Genomic DNA, 16,049 nt, shown 5'->3' with positions numbered 1-16,049 from the left:
AAGCAAACAGTGGGGCCCTGGAAAAACATCAGCAACTTCTTGTAGCATCTGTAGGTGGGGAAGGTTTCCAAGCCACAGTGAGGGCTGTGAACGCAGTGACTGGGGCTCCAGTTTTTCTCAGCCAAATAGGAAGAACCTCCAAATTGACCTTGGAAAAACATACTCAATGAAGGAAAAAATATGGTAAGCTCTCACTGTGTATTTGTATTAAGAGATTTTTTAAAAAAAGAAACAAATACATTGCTTTCCAGTTTTCCATGGAAAGAGTTTGAATGCTCTCATTTTCACAGTGGTAGAGTCCTCAGAGTGGGATTTGAAAGGCGTAGAGAGGACTTAAGCTTTAACCTCTTTCCTGAATACAGGGTCATCTGCATAGTACGACTGTGTTCATACTAAAAAGCCTGGAGGGAAAGCATTCTTGCCACTCCTTTCAGCAAAGATGAAAATTAGCATTTTTATGAAGAACATAAACTCTCTGCGTATCAAAGATGCACTTTTATTACTCTGAAACTGGCTCCAGTAAGCATCCCACAAACGTTTGGCTCTCTCTGTTCCAGGAGGAGGCCAATTAAAACACAGTCGGTCTAACTGCCAGTCCCTCCCCACCCGTCAGTGGGGCAACAACAATACCGAGATGGCAGCGTTGGCGCTCTCAGAAGCGGCTTTTCAGTTATTGGGCACCTGGAAGGAAAATGATGGTTTTTTGGCTTTCCTCACAGAAACAAAAATTCAAAAACAAACAAAACAAAACAAAAACAAAACAAAAAAAAAACCCTCAAGCCTTATTTTACTTGTCCCTCCCTCATTCTAGTTCTGAATTGCTTGGTTCAGACAGAGGATTTAACCTGCCACCAATGGTGTCAGCTGCTCTCCGTGTTCTCCCACCTCAGGGACAACAAGGCTCAAGGGAGAGGGGCAGTGGGCTGGGTTAGGTGGCGCCAGCATTCTTTTACAGGCTGTGATTACCTCTGGAAAGCAGCCCATGCCAGTGGGCTGCTCTCTGGAGCAGAGGCTCACAGCTGCGTTGCCCCCTATGGCTACCAACCGACCGCGTTGTTTCTTCAGGTATTGTCTGACATGACCAGTGGTTTTCCAATTATAGGAGGACTCTCTATCATGGCGTGGGGCAGAAAGTGGAAAAGAAAAGACAGTGTCTGGCTGCTTCTGGAGCCAGGGGCAACAGGCCAGGATTTACCTCACTCATTTGGTTCTGCTTGTCAGCCAAATGAGTCTTGCTAAAATATTTAGTCTCCATCTACACAATAAACAGTTTTGAACTGGATTCAGATTCAAGACTCAATTTCCCCTTCAATGGAAATGGCCCTAAGCACATGTACGTAAATGATGCTCAGTAAACATATCTTGATTGAAGAAATTAATATGCCAAGACTTAGGGAGGGAGCACTTTCTGCCAAATGACTTTTAATACAAGTTAATAGTATTTTCCTAGTGTACCTCTGTCTATTTCCCTCCATTTTTTTCTGATGTGATGAAATTCATACCTCTGACAATGAGTCTTCCAGATTTCAGACAAAGAGTAGACTGTCTTCATATGTAAACAGTTATGGTAATGTTTGGAGGAGTAACAGTTTTCATGTTTTTAACAAATGAGAGAATACCTGTCAAAACTAACTCAAACAAGTGAGACTTATTAATAAAACTTACAAAAAAAGATGTCTGGAGACTAGCAGTTTTGAGGGTGGACCAGTAACTCATGAATGTCAACAGTTAAGATCAATGTCCCTGGGATTTCTTTTTCTTTCCTTCATGTTTTCAAGATGGCTGCTGCAGTTCCAGAGCATCATGTCTTCGTGGAATAATATCTAAAGCACAATTGAAGAGAGTTTTTTTAAAAACCTAAAAGACTTGCGCTTATATCTCATTTCCCATAGCTGGGTCATATGCAAAGTAAAAACAAATTGCCATGATTGACTAGACCCATTGTATTAGGTTGCTAGAAATGTCATAACAAAGTACCCCAAACTAGGTGACTTAAACAGCAGAAATTTATTTTGTCATGATTCAGGATGCTAGAAGTACAAGATCAAGTTGTCAGTAAGGTTGGCTTCTTCTGAGACCTCTCTTCTTGGCTTGTAGATGGTGGTCTTCCCTCTGTCTCTCCTCATATAGTCTTTTCTCTATGTATGTCTGTGTCCTAATCTCTTCTTATAAGGACACCAGTCATATTGAACTAGGACCCATCCTAATGACTTCATTTTAACTTGATTACCTTTTTAAATACTTTATCTCCAAATATGGTCATGTTCTGAGGTAATAGGGTTTAGAATTTCAACACATGAATTCTGGAGGTGGCAAGATGAGCAGTCAGCCTCAAACACCCGTCATAATTGATCCTTTGAGGTTTGGCATACTGCTGCTCAGGTAACACTGTTCTCTCCTAGTTAGTAAGAGAGAGAAAGGAGTGAATGTTACATATATCCTTACTTATTAATATTATTATTTTTAATGTAATGATTATTGAGATGCCTTCAATTCATCAAATGTGATCCCTTTTGAAGAGGACAATATGCTAAATGATTTAGAGAAGCCAAAGATTAGGATAATGATAACCTCTGGTTTCCAGATATGTCCCTTGACATGGTGGCAGCCATATCCAGGGAAAGCATATTGTTCTGTAGCAAGTGTATGATAAGGAAAATAAATGGATGTTCTTAACAAATGGCATGAGAATTTCTCCTAAGGTAGCAAATGTCTTGATTTAAGAAATTCTTGACACTTGCTTAGTGGGGAAGTAATACTGAGGTTGTGGGCTACCAGGAGACCGAGAGAGAGAGAGAGAGAGAGAGAGAGAGAGAGAGAGAGAGAGAGAGAGAGAGAGAGAGAGAGAAAAGGCAAAACACCTGTGAATGAACCATGTGCAGAAATTTGGTACTGTGGAGAGAAAAGTGAGGGGTAATGTGAAAATATGAGCTATTAGAGGACGGTACAAGGCTGAAGAATCTTGGGAGAAAAGGGGACAGTGACAATACCTGGCTGTGAGAATCAAAGGGCTTCCTAGAATGAAGTGTGGTGTTCAATTTGAATATAATTTTGTTGATGTGATGCAGTGCTCTCCCCAGCAGCCTCCCTTTGATGTCAGTAAAACATACTCTGCACCTATGTCAAGAGAGTAGAGTTTGGGGGGAGAGGATGGGCTGCAAAAGCACTGGATATGCCATGAACAGAGCAGATGATCCAAAAGTAGAACCAGTTCAACCAAACTGGATTTCAGAAACACATTTATCTGTGAGGTATAAGCACTCCCTACTCTTACCTCCAGGTACAAATGGAAAACTGAAGGAGACTGTGTTAATTATCATGTGACACTGAAAGGGATTTGGGAGTGAGGATGTGTTTGACTTAGTTGTATCTATGCTTTAAGAGACAGGGTGATCTCAGATGTTATCTAGGTTACGTATATAGTGTAACATCCATACATTTTAGAAACAGTTCATCTTCACATTAGATTTTGAATGCTATTTTAATGTTTCTCCATCTCTTTTTCTGTATTTTCCAAGTCTTCAGCTTTTATTATATATGACTATTGTAATCCGTGGAAAATAGTGCACACTTTAAAAAATAGCATTTTAGTTAAAATTTTTATTTCAGTATCATATTTATTTCAAGATAATTTTAAGTTGATGTGCAGTTGTAAGAAATAATATTGAGAGATCTGATATACCCATTATGCAAATTCTACCTAGAGTAACATCTTGCAAAATTATAGTACGATATCACATCCAGGGTATTAACTTTGATACCATCAGGATACAGAACATATCACCACAACACAGATCCATGTGTTGTCCTTTCAGCTGTGCCCTCTTCCTTCCCATGCCATCACCTCATTAACCCACTATTTTCCTCCTCTTCTTCTGGCACTCCAATGACACAAATGTTAGATCTTTTCTTATATTTCCATAGTCCCTGAGACTTTGTTTATTTTTTAGCAGTCTATTTTTTCACTACTGTTTAGATTGGGTGATTTCTTTTCTTTTTCTTTTTTCTTTTTTTTTTTTTTTTTGAGACACAGTCTCACTCTGTTGCCGGGGCTAGAGTGCCGTGGCATCAGCTCACAGCAACCTCAAACACCTGGACTTAAGCGATCCTTCTGCCTCAGCCTCCCGAGTAGCTGGGACTACAGGCATGCCAGGCCCGGCTAAATTTTTGTATATATTTTTAGTTGGCCAATTAATTTCTTTCTATTTTTATTAGAGACGGGGTCTCACTCTTGCTCAGGCTCGAACTCCTGACCTTGAATGATCCGCCCACCTCGGCCTCCCAGAGTGCTAGGATTACAGGTGTGAGCCACTGCGCCCAGCCATGGGTGATTTCTACTGTTCTTAAAGTTCACTAATTATTATGTCCCCTTCATTTTACTGAGTTTTTTGTTTCAGTTATTGTGTTTTTAATTTCTAATATTTCCATTTGGTTCTTGGAAGGCAGCTATGCTCACCACCATACCATATTTCCATTCGGTTCTTATATTTTCTATCTCTTGGTGAGACATTCTATTTCTTGCTGGGACATTCTGGTTTTTCATATTCTTCAACTGTGTTCATAATTGTTCATTGAAGAATTTTTATGATGGCTGCTTTTCACAATTTGTCAGATAATTCTAGCATCACTGCCATCTCAGTGTTGGCATCTATTGTTTATCTTTTTTTATTCAGTTCAAGATCTTCCTGGTACTTGGCATGAGTTTTTTTTTTATTGAAATCTGGTCATTTAGTGCATTATGTTATAGAAAACTGAATATTATTCAAATCTTCTGTTTTAGCTTGCTTTTTCTAACACCATTTCAATTGGGAAAGAGAAAGGCACTGTCTCGTTACCGTTTTGGCCTTCATCAATACAAAACAGAGTGAGCTCCTCCTTACTGCCCAGTAGAGTCGAAAGTTTCAGCTTACTACTGTCAGCCTCTGCTGATACCTGCTTGGCTGGGAGAGGCAAAGAGTGCTAGGTTACTGCTGTCCCCGTGGCCTCCATTTACCCCACTGGATGCTGGTGGTCTAGGTTCCACAGTGGTGGTCTAGGTACCACTGGCCATGGTAAAAAGTCCTAACTCTTCTCTGGGCCTCTTCTGATATGACCCAAGAGGAGCGTTGAATTTCTGCTTAGTGTGTGTGGCAGTCTAGGCTCCTCAGGGCGTGGGAGACATTGTCACTGCCTTGTGGGAATAAAAGTCCAAGCTCCTGCCTTGGTCTTCTCAGACACTCCTTTTGCAGGGGGCTAGATGAGGGTAGAATGAGTGAGGCTCCCCACTTGCTTTTTGCTAGTGTAAGTGAAATGAGGCACAAGTGTTTTTCTGTGACATTTAGGTGGAGGAGAGGGGTTATTGTCAAAAGTATTTTGTCTTGCTAGGCTGCCCCTTTCCTGTCCCTTTGGCTAGAGAGAGCAGGCTTCATTGGGGCTTTACTTTTTGTCTGGACCCATTGGCATTTGTGGGTTTTCATCTTCTACATTGCAAAGGTTGAGTTATGTGAAATGAAAAGAAAACCTAGAAAGTGCATCACTGTGTTGTCACTTGGATCCTAAGCTACCTAGACTGTCTACTTTCTTCTCTCTACCTTTCAGAAAAGGTGTTTGTTTTATGTATACTCTCCAAGTATTTTAGGTGTACTTAGCAGGAAGAATAGGGAAATGAATAATGACTCCATATTCCATAAGTAAACATTTCTAACTTTGATTTTTAAATAATATTAGAGATAGTAAAAGTTGTAAAAATAGTACAAGGAATTTATGAATATATTTTTATCTATAATCTTCCCAAATAGTTAACATTTTATTGTTCTTGCTTGATATTCCTTCCTTCCTCCCTTCCTTTCTCCCTCCCTCCCTCCCTCCCTCCCTCTCTCTCTCTATTTCCCTCCCTCCCTCCCTCCCTCCCTCCCTCCCTCCCTCCCTCCCTCCTTCCCTCCTTTCCTTCCTTCCTTCCTTCCTTCCTTCCTTCCTTCCTTCCTTCCTTCCTTCCTTCCTTCCTTCCTTCCTTCCTTCCTTTTCTATTTCATTGAACCATCTGCAAGTTAAATTGCAAACTCTACTAACTTCAGTGTGTATGTTCAAAAAATAAAGATATTCTTATAAGCATATTGTACCACAACCATGGTACAATTATCAAAATCAGGGCATTAATGTTGATTCAATATTATTTAATCTTATAGATATTGTTCAAATTTCACCATCTGTCTCACATATCTTTTATAGAAAAAGAAAAAAATTAACTCAAATACTTTGCAGGGAAATATGTCCTCCAATGTAGGAACTTGGGATTTGCTGTATTATTTCATGGGGGATTCAATCAATGCCCTGGTTCATTCTCATTGTCTCTCACTTTCTCTCACTCTCTTATTCTCTCTCTACCAACACAACCCTGATCCTTGACCTTTGAAAGTACTTTATAATCATCCAGCCTAGAATCTCTCTACCTGGATCTAATTTGATCTTTACCTGTACCAGCCTTTGTTAGAAAAGGAAAACAGAGTCATGTTAAGTATTACGGGAATATTAAAGTTTAACATAGAAGTTAGGGATTATCTGGGAGAGAGATCAAGAAGGGTATATCCAACCCATCAGAAATCCTGTAATGAGTAGTTACAAAATTCATCAGGAAACTGTTGCAATATTTGAGTCTCAGGGAAAGCCCCCAGTGAACTATCTTGGTTGTCTAAGTAACTTGTCTCTGGTCACGTATGTGGCTGCCTTGATCTCCCAAGTCACTTTTACCTTCCAAAATCTCATGTGAATTCTTTGTATTGAAAAACTCTAATCTGGAATTAGATAGTAGAAGGAATTCTAAAAAGTTTAGTTAGAAGGCTTCTAGTTGTTCCAAGTTTTTCTGATGATTGAGTGGAATCCTATAATAGGAGAGAGAATAGACAGAAAAACATCCAGTTGGTCCAGGAAACCTCTCTTTCCAGAAAATTACTCAAATAGTTAGAAATACTATTGCTGACATAATTGCTAAATTCTGTCACTGGCTCCATGATAAAGATAATTGATTCTCCCTTTCTCACCAGATTGTTGAATTTGTTTTTGTTATTACTTTTCCCAATGGATTTACCCTGAAGCACTACCCAAAGAGGACATCTATCTATACTCTTCATTGCTATTGGAAACTCTTTATTTTTCTATCTCAATTAGTTAGTTATATATGGGTTTACCATGATTTTCTATGACATTGATTCCATCCTTGGCCACAGTTTATTGTTCCATGGATGATATTATTCAATTGGACAAATCAGACCAACCATTTATTGGTCTAAAAGTAGATGCCTGATCACACTAGGCAATTGGAATTATTTATAGGATTTCTTGAAATTTAATTGAGAAAGATAACTAGCCTTTCTCTTCTGGTGTAAAATGTAAGAACTTTTGACAGCCATGTTTCCTATTACCTAGAAAGAGGGAGGGGTATGGTCATGTTCAAGGCCCTGATTTTACTTGTTTAAAAGTCCATCATCATTCCTCCTCTTCTCAAGGTTTACTTACACAACTCTTGTTTTGTTTATGTGAATCAATTATCATTCTCTCTCAATCTCTCTCCCCCATCTTTCTCTCTCCCCCACCCCTTACTAGACTAGTTCAAATCAGATTTCTGTCACTTGAAAGCTTATATTATTTGCATATATCTAGTTTATTACACTGGAACAAGCACAATATCACTCACATTTGTGGCACTTTGCAAACCACTTATTTTGGAAAGTGGTCATTTGTCCTACTCACAAAAATTACCTGCATATTTCCTGGTGGGGTCTTTCAACAATCAAGGTTGATGCTTTATGTTTGAGTGCTAGTGGTCTATATTGTAAATACCTTATATGTACTTTTGTATGTTTTCTTCAATGTCTCCTATTAATCAATGTGGTAAAGACTTTTGTACACAATTTAAAGATGGAAGAAAAAAAAGGACACTTCAGAGAACTTAAGTTATATCTCCCAGGTCATCCAAAAAGTGAGATTTGAGTTCAGACATTTAGATGTCTCATTAAGCACTTTTGTATGAATTAGGAAAATGTATCCTGCTGTTGGGCACTGGGCATAGCCCTGAACCAGGAAGCACAGCTTGGCGAACAAAGCACAGACTAGATTTCAGAATTTACTTGTCTTCACCAGATGGTTGTTTTTGTGTAGTGAAAAACCTTGGCAACCATTACATGGCACCTGGCAGAATTCAAGTCTTTGAGTTAATTTTAAATTTTGATATTAAATTCACTGATTTTTTTTTTCATTCAGACAGGTTCTATTTTTTATTTCTAAAAATAGCTCAATTTTATAATATATCTAGAATAAACAAAGACTATATCAGCCTGTATCGATAAGGTTATGCTTTGATAACAAATAACACCAACATCTTAGTAATTTTTCGTAACAACATTTTATTTAGTGCTCATTCAGATTCTATTGAAAGTCTAGATGTTATTCGAGAGCAACTGTACCCCATGTACTGATTCAGTAGCTTAGGTTGCTTAGATATTACAGAATCATACTTCTACAATTCCTGTGGCAGGGGAAGAGCCAAACTAGCGATTCATGCATCTGCAATTAAATGCTTCTACTCATATTTCATGATCTAATGAAGTCACGTGGTCATTCACAACTTCAAGAGGCTGATTAGTGCAAACTTCCATGTACTCAAAGGTAGAAAATACCTAGACATTGATGAGCAACAATAATGGTTACCATAAGGACCCCATAATCCTACGGACATATGACTATTCAGTTGAAGTTAATGATTAAGGCAGGTAAGTATGATGCCCACACAGGCTTAGATCAGAACTTGTGAGTCAGTGCTAAGGAAAATATCCTCTCTCTCTCTCTCTTACTTTCTCCCTATCTCTCTGCTATTATTTTGACTATGAAATTTAAGAAAGCCAATCATAAATAATACTATTGATTTATATTATGCCCAGCATTTTAAGTAAGCTATTTGTCCTTTATATAATACCTCTTCTGAGTTAGAAGTCTGGTGTTGAAGCTAACAGTACAGTGCTGTTTATGCAACAGTCTACTGCACAGGGTTGCTGTGAACCCCAAGTGAAATAGTGGTTACAAAAGAACTAGGTATACTTTAATATATTTAGCAAATATTTTAAGGTGTTATTATTATTGTTTTTCTCTTTGAACTTCCACTAGGAGCATCTCTGGATGACTTTTCAGCTGAAATCTGATTGAGTGATTTTTCAGAGGGCAAAACCCCCATTTCCAGACAACCTAAAAGCCCCTCTCATAAGCATTTATCCAACGAAAGACCTAGCTAAGTGTGGCAGCATGGAATAGGCCTGGGGTAGAAGGTAAGGGTGCTCAGGACAAGTTGGTGATAAGAATGTGTCTCAGATGGAAAAATAAGGCAGCATATAGTGTAAATGTGAGCCTGCTGAGGTCTGCTCTGTGATTTTCTTTAATAATGGAGTAGAGAGGTGTTAATGAGCATGACACAGGGCACACAGCCATCAAGTGAATTAGTCATAGCTTGATTCTTTTATGTGCCTTGTCTAATGGCAAACATTACCCAGCAATCACAGCAGCAGCACTCTCAGATGGAGCAGAAGGTGTGGAAGGGAGTAATGAGGCTGCCTAAAAACTGTTTTACAGAGCCCTGCACCAATTCACAACAGATAATAGAGCTCAGAGCCAGACAGATAATAGAAGCGACAGCCATTTATTGCTAAGAGACTGTCTGAATATTTGTGCATAAAACAGCCCACTCCAAGTTCTTTAATCACATTTCCCGAGAAAGAGTGGCAAAAAGGAAAGCCACGTGGCTAGATACTTCCATTAGTGTGTTCTAAATGAGTATAAAGAAGAGGAATGAGTAGATACGAAAAAAAGAACACTGACAAAGACTGTAGATCAGAAACAGCTTCTGGCCGTTTGAATCCAGCAAATTGGGACATCTTCTCCTTGTGACTAGGAAAGGGTATTAGAAAATGATTTTATCCTGGAGTCATTTGATATTTGGGATTGTTGCGAAGTATCTAAGTGTACAATTCTTCTTTGGCTTATGAAAGAGTGTGGCTCACCTAGATTCCATTCTCTCTGATTTTGTGCCTAGACTTTAGCACATTTTTAGTATTATGGGTAGTCAGTGTGAACACGTGTTTGGTAAAGGTCTAGGGGATGGTATTCATAGTTTCCTATAAGTTTTTATAAAGCCCCAAAATCTTATCTTTTGACAAAAAGGTCCCTCAAAGGACGCAAAAGGGAACATAATTGTATCACAAGGCATCTTCTAATATAATGGGAAATTTGGAAATCTTGTTTTTCAATTTTTCCCCCCCTGGCAATTGTGTCTAGTTATGGTGCCACATTTTAAAAGGGACATTAATGAGACGAAGTGCATTCAAAATAAGATCTGTGAAATGTCACTGGAATATAAAAACATATCATTTAAAAATGGTTGGAAGGCACAGAGAAGAATTCAACATGAGGACAGTGAGTGGGTAGCTTGACAATAGTATTCAAACTTCCTCCTGTGAAAAGGAATTGGATATGTTCTACAGGACTTTAGGGAGTGAAAAATAATGAATAAATTAGAGTGAAAGTAGGTCCCTTAACCTGATTATAGGGAATGATTCAGCAGTGATTAGAACTGTCAAAAAATTGAATGGACTGCCTAGAGGAGTAGTGAGCTCCCTGTCAGTGAATGTGTTGAAGCAGAAGCCAAGTAACCACTTGTCAGGGATATTATAGACAAAAATTAAGAGGGAAAGTTGGCTTAACTGATGTGATATCCACTTGAACCTGCAGTGTCTGTGATATTACTCAGGTCACCAGGGAGGTTCTTGTTGCATTATAACCTAGACCCCAGAGATGAATAAAGATGGTAAAATAGGATTCTTACAGTCTGTGTTTGAAATGTTTTTTCTTACCTTATGAAGACAGAAAGACTTTAGCGCTTATATTGTTAGGACTTAAAATCAAGGTGTATTGTTGGGAAAAATAGTAAATTGTGATTGCTTGAGTTGTTATATGGTTCTTTGTTTTACCCTGTAGTTAATAGTTGCCTTGTTTATTAATTTTCTTCATTTTGATGTACATATAACTAATCAATCCCCTGATGCTCTATCAGTTTTATAAAGTATTCTGCATTATTATTTTATATATGGCCAAATGCACTAGGTATTCCATCAAGTGCACATGTAACAACTTTGTACCCAACTGTTAGTTGTGTATCCAACATCCATTCTCCCTTTCTCTTTTACTAATGGAAGCCTGATATTTGTTCAGGGTAGCAATATATCTAACTTTGAAAATTCATTTTCCAGCATTTCTTGCAGCAATTATTGTCCATAAGATACAGTCTGGCCAAGAAGATGTTAGTAGATGTCTATTGGGTATTTGGGGGAAAGCTTCTTTCCTGTTAAAGGCACTGCCTATTCCTCCTCCTTAACACTTCCTCCACCTCCTCTTCTTTCTCCTTCTGCCCTTTCTCTTCTTACTCTTTCTCCTTTCTGTCTTCTTCCTTCTGGCCTGACTGTGCAAATTTTAGGTGAGGCACTGAGCAACCTTTATACAACATGAGGCAACCATAATAATAAAGATTTAAGGAACAGAAGGTAAGAGAGATATTGGCATGTTAATGACATTGTGAAACCCATTCCAGTACTTATCTTCAGATCTCTATTTAAATGTGGGAATATATCTATTTGATTGAGTAACTTTTGTCAGGTTTCTAAGATATTCAGCCAAATAGAACCCTAGCTGATATCAATCACATTTCAAATCAGTGAATTTCTCAACACAACATGTTAGGACATGTGCTTAGCTATTTGGGAAAAAATAAAGTGGACTCTCTACCTCACTTTTCACACCAAAATTAATTCTAGATGGACTAATAATATAAAAGTAAAAAAAGAAGGAAGAGAAACCATTGCAATTTTAGAAAAACATACAACATTTTATAAAATACCATCTTGCATTATGGAAGGTTTGCTCAAGAATACTGAAACTTCCAAAATAAAATGATCACTAAATTTAACCATATTGCAATTAAAATTTTCTATACAGATATCCAAATAAGGGAAGTGATTCATTGGTAGGAAAATGGAGGCCACACTCAAACGGAGGCATAATCACCTTAATATATAAAGAGCTGTTTAATAGCAACAAGAAGTCTTTCTCAGACTAAAAGAAAAATTGGCAAAGCAAACAGACAAGTTCAAGAATAAAGAAAGACATTTGAAGAAAGCCTCTCATAAAACAGAGGCTTTTGTTATTTATTTATTAAATAAATAAAATAACATAACAAAAAGGAATTTGAGGAAAGTAGACTTAATAGAAGTTAATTAAAACTTACAAAAAACATCCTCAGTGAGATAAGAGAAAATAGAACATTCTGGAAATAAGAATATAGTGTTCTTGCTTATTTCAAAATAAGCAAGAGCAACTAGAGAATAAAAAAGAGCTTTTGGGAATTTAAAAATATGGTAATAAAAAAGTCTGAAGAATATTTGGAATACAAAATTCAAAAATAACCAGGAAATTAGAATAAAACAAAGATAGTCAGAGAGAAAAAAGAAGAAAATCTTAAGACCAAATGATGAGCTCCAACATCCAACTACTAGGAACTCTAAGGAAGACCAGAGTAAACAGTGAAGAAGAAATTATCCAAGTGATACTTTTTAAAAATTTCCCAGATTCAAAGGACTTGACTTTTCAGATTGAAAGTACACATGTTATGGCTAACATAATGGGAGGAAAAAAAGTCCCAGAATACCATGGATAAATAGAAGTGTTCTAAAAGAAACTAGAAGAGAGAAAATGCCATATAAAAAATACCAGCAATCAAAATGTCATGTCCATCTATTACTATTTATTATCATATCATATTATTTTATCTAATATATGATTATATTATTTTATTTAATCTAGAAAAGATGTTGAAATTTTATCAGACACTTTTTCTGATGAAATTGAGTCTTAAATTATGAGAAGGCAGCCTTGTCTTTGCTTCTTGGCTATGAGCAACTTGACCACAAGGGGGACTTGGTACTAGAGGGCAGGTAAATTGGCATAAATTCTATTTTCATTGTTGGAAAAACAGCTCAAAGTCATTGAGGTTCATTAATGCCAGTCTGAAGTGCTTTTTAATTCAAATAATTTATGTTTTCCTCCCTCTTTCTCTCTGTTTATTCATTTTCTCCTGTGACAAATATCTTCACGATTTGGCACAGGAAAGAGATTTCTAGGTTGAGAAGTATCAGTTCTGTTCCCTTCTGTGTCATTTCTCCCCTGGGGCTCTCTCACTGTAATCACTGACTCCATCAGGTGGTCCCCTTTAAATACTCTCTTACTTTCTGTACAGTTCAGCAAATTATTCCTGGGATTTTGAAATACATCATACTCTGAGGAAAGTCATGGGGAAATAAAGTCAAAGATATGAAAAATAAATTTTTTCTTAAAGTTCATTGTACATCTCTAATCTTCAGAAGTGACCAATTGTTCCAAGGGGTTACTGGGATGTAGAGATTTTAGTTTTAAAATGAGGACAGTAAGTATCGGGTAAACTGAGTTGGTCCCACTCAACCTGACTCAACTAGCTCACTGCCTAAGATACCTACCCTTTAGTCTCAAAGAACTATCACAGCCTATCAGGTTCCTGAAAAGATTTGTCATCTTTACAGCTCCTGTAACCATCTCCAGGAAGGCACATCTGAACAACTAAAACCCAGGAGCTAACTCCTGTCTGTGTATCTCGATGGCTGTACCATTAAGGATGAAGAAGGAGACTTTCTCCTCTGCAGCTCATCTGTGCGCTTCGTCCCTCAAACTAATCCCCATGCCCCAGGCCATAATTTCTGATTCTAGTTTGAGACATGTGATTCTTCCCCAGTTGGCTTTACTCTAGAGATAGACCTTTTTTTCTACATACTAGAATTTAATTTTACCCTAAGGAGTGAATTAAAACATTCATATTTATTCATTAATTCACTCATTTTTTTCAATTAAAAATGTTTGGATTTCTTACTCAGGGTCAAGAACTATTCTAGGTTCTGGGAATCTGGTGGTAAAGTAGACAATGTTATGGCTGCCATGGAACTTATGTTCTTATGGGAATAGACCACTAACAAACAAACACATAAATATGTAAGTGATATAATTTAGATGTGAACAAAATCAAATGGTGTGATGGAATAGAGGATAATGGGGTGTATTTTAAATTGGGTATTAAGGAAAGACTTTGTAAGGAAATGTAATGTGAGTTGTAGCTAGAAATATGAGGAGGAGCCAGTCTTGAGAAGGTTTAGGAGACAGAAGAATGAGTACATAAAAGTCCTTGAACAGGAAGGATTTGGACTTGTTTAAGAACATGTAGAAGGCCAGTATGGTTGGAACATAGAAAACAAGTGTGGTATTGTATCATGTTAGAAAAGTTCAAATGAACCAGAGCATGCTAGGATTTTGTAGATCATAGCAAAAAATTTGGGTGAAGACACTAGATGGTTTTGAGGAAGAGAGGGATATGGTCTGGGTTACATTAAAAATATAAATATTTTTTTCATCAGTGGTTGGATGGATACAGAAAATGTGTTATATACACTGGTTACAGTACAATTCAGCCATTAAAAAGAGTGAAAGCAGTCTGGGGCCAAGATGGGAGAATAGAAGCAGCCTATATAGGCTACTCTCATGAAGAGGATGGAAAGTAGCAAGTAGATATTCACCTTTGGATTGATTGTCCAAGAAAGCATAAGGAATCAACAGAGAGGAAACAGTAGGCACCCAAAGTGATGGAGAGGAAAGTGGGGCAACCTACTTGGCAGGCTTGGAGGTACTCAGGGAAGGTGCCTACATGTGGGCAAGGGACAGAGGAGAGAATCCCAGGGCTCCACACTTCCCCCATGGTCACTGCAATCTGAGCTATGAGACGGCCTCTACAGTGCAACAGGCCTCTAGACAGATACAGGGAGCCGCTTGCAGACTGTGCAGCTGCATTTCTCTGGAAAAAAGGCACAGTGGGATCTCAGTGGCTCCTGAACCATGGATGACATAGCTGGTATAATTCTAAGGTCTCAGCCCCAAAGCACTGCATTTACCTGGGGGCTAGCTCCATTGCAACTGCCTCTTTATTGTCCCTACTGGGTTGGGGAGGGAATGGGGAGGCTAGCCTTGTGATCAAGTGACACAAGCCTCTGCTGCCACCAAGGGACCTGGGCAGAGCAAGCACCCATGGACCTGGTGCCTCCTGATACAACCTAGGTAGCCCTGCCTAGCCACAGCTACTGTGGGACCTTAGGTGGAGCACACGCCCATAGCTCTTGGCAACCCTGCCAATGTCTGGGTAGTGGAGCCAGTACTGCTACTACCTGGATAGCATTGCAACTGATGGACCTGGGCAGGGTGAATATCCATGCAACTGCCACCACTGCCAGCAAACCTGGGTGGAGTTAATGTCCACAGCCGTGGAACCTGCTGTTGCTGCCTAGGTAGCCTTGCCTAGTCACTACTGCTACCACCACTGGGAGACCCAGGTAGAGCAAACCCCTATGGTTACCTGCCTCTGTGTAGAGGGACCAGTCCTGTCCACATCCAATCTTTTAGCAGCAGCTTGGGAACAAACCCAACACCAACATGAATATCTCCCAACACGTGCATGGACTGTGAGAACCACAGAGAAATGGGGAGACACAAGAGAGCAGCAGTGTACCGGCTCACAGTACATCTGTCCCTCTCCTACCTGATCAATCTGCCAGAGCAGGACTTAAGCACACTATCCAGGGATTTCTCCCTTTTAATAAGATAACAGTTGCACTGCAAAGCTATGTTTTCAACTAATAGAAGAGATTTCGCATGAGAAGGAACCAGCATAAGGACTCTGGCAACATAAAAAAAAAAAAAAAAAAAAAAAAAAAAGGCTGTTTTGACACCTCCAGAGGATCCCATTAACTCTCCAACAATGGACTCCAACCAAGAGTAAATTGTTAAAATTTCAGATAGGGTATTCACAATATGGATGGCAAGTAATATCAATGCGATTGATGAGAAAGTTGAAAACCAACACACACACACACACACACACACACACACACACACACACACACAAATTC

The sequence above is a fragment of the Microcebus murinus genome, chromosome 1 (assembly GCF_040939455.1).
Source record: "Microcebus murinus isolate Inina chromosome 1, M.murinus_Inina_mat1.0, whole genome shotgun sequence".
In the NCBI taxonomy this organism is placed as follows: Eukaryota; Metazoa; Chordata; class Mammalia; order Primates; family Cheirogaleidae; genus Microcebus; species Microcebus murinus.
Note: the sequence above shows the minus strand (reverse complement) of the source record.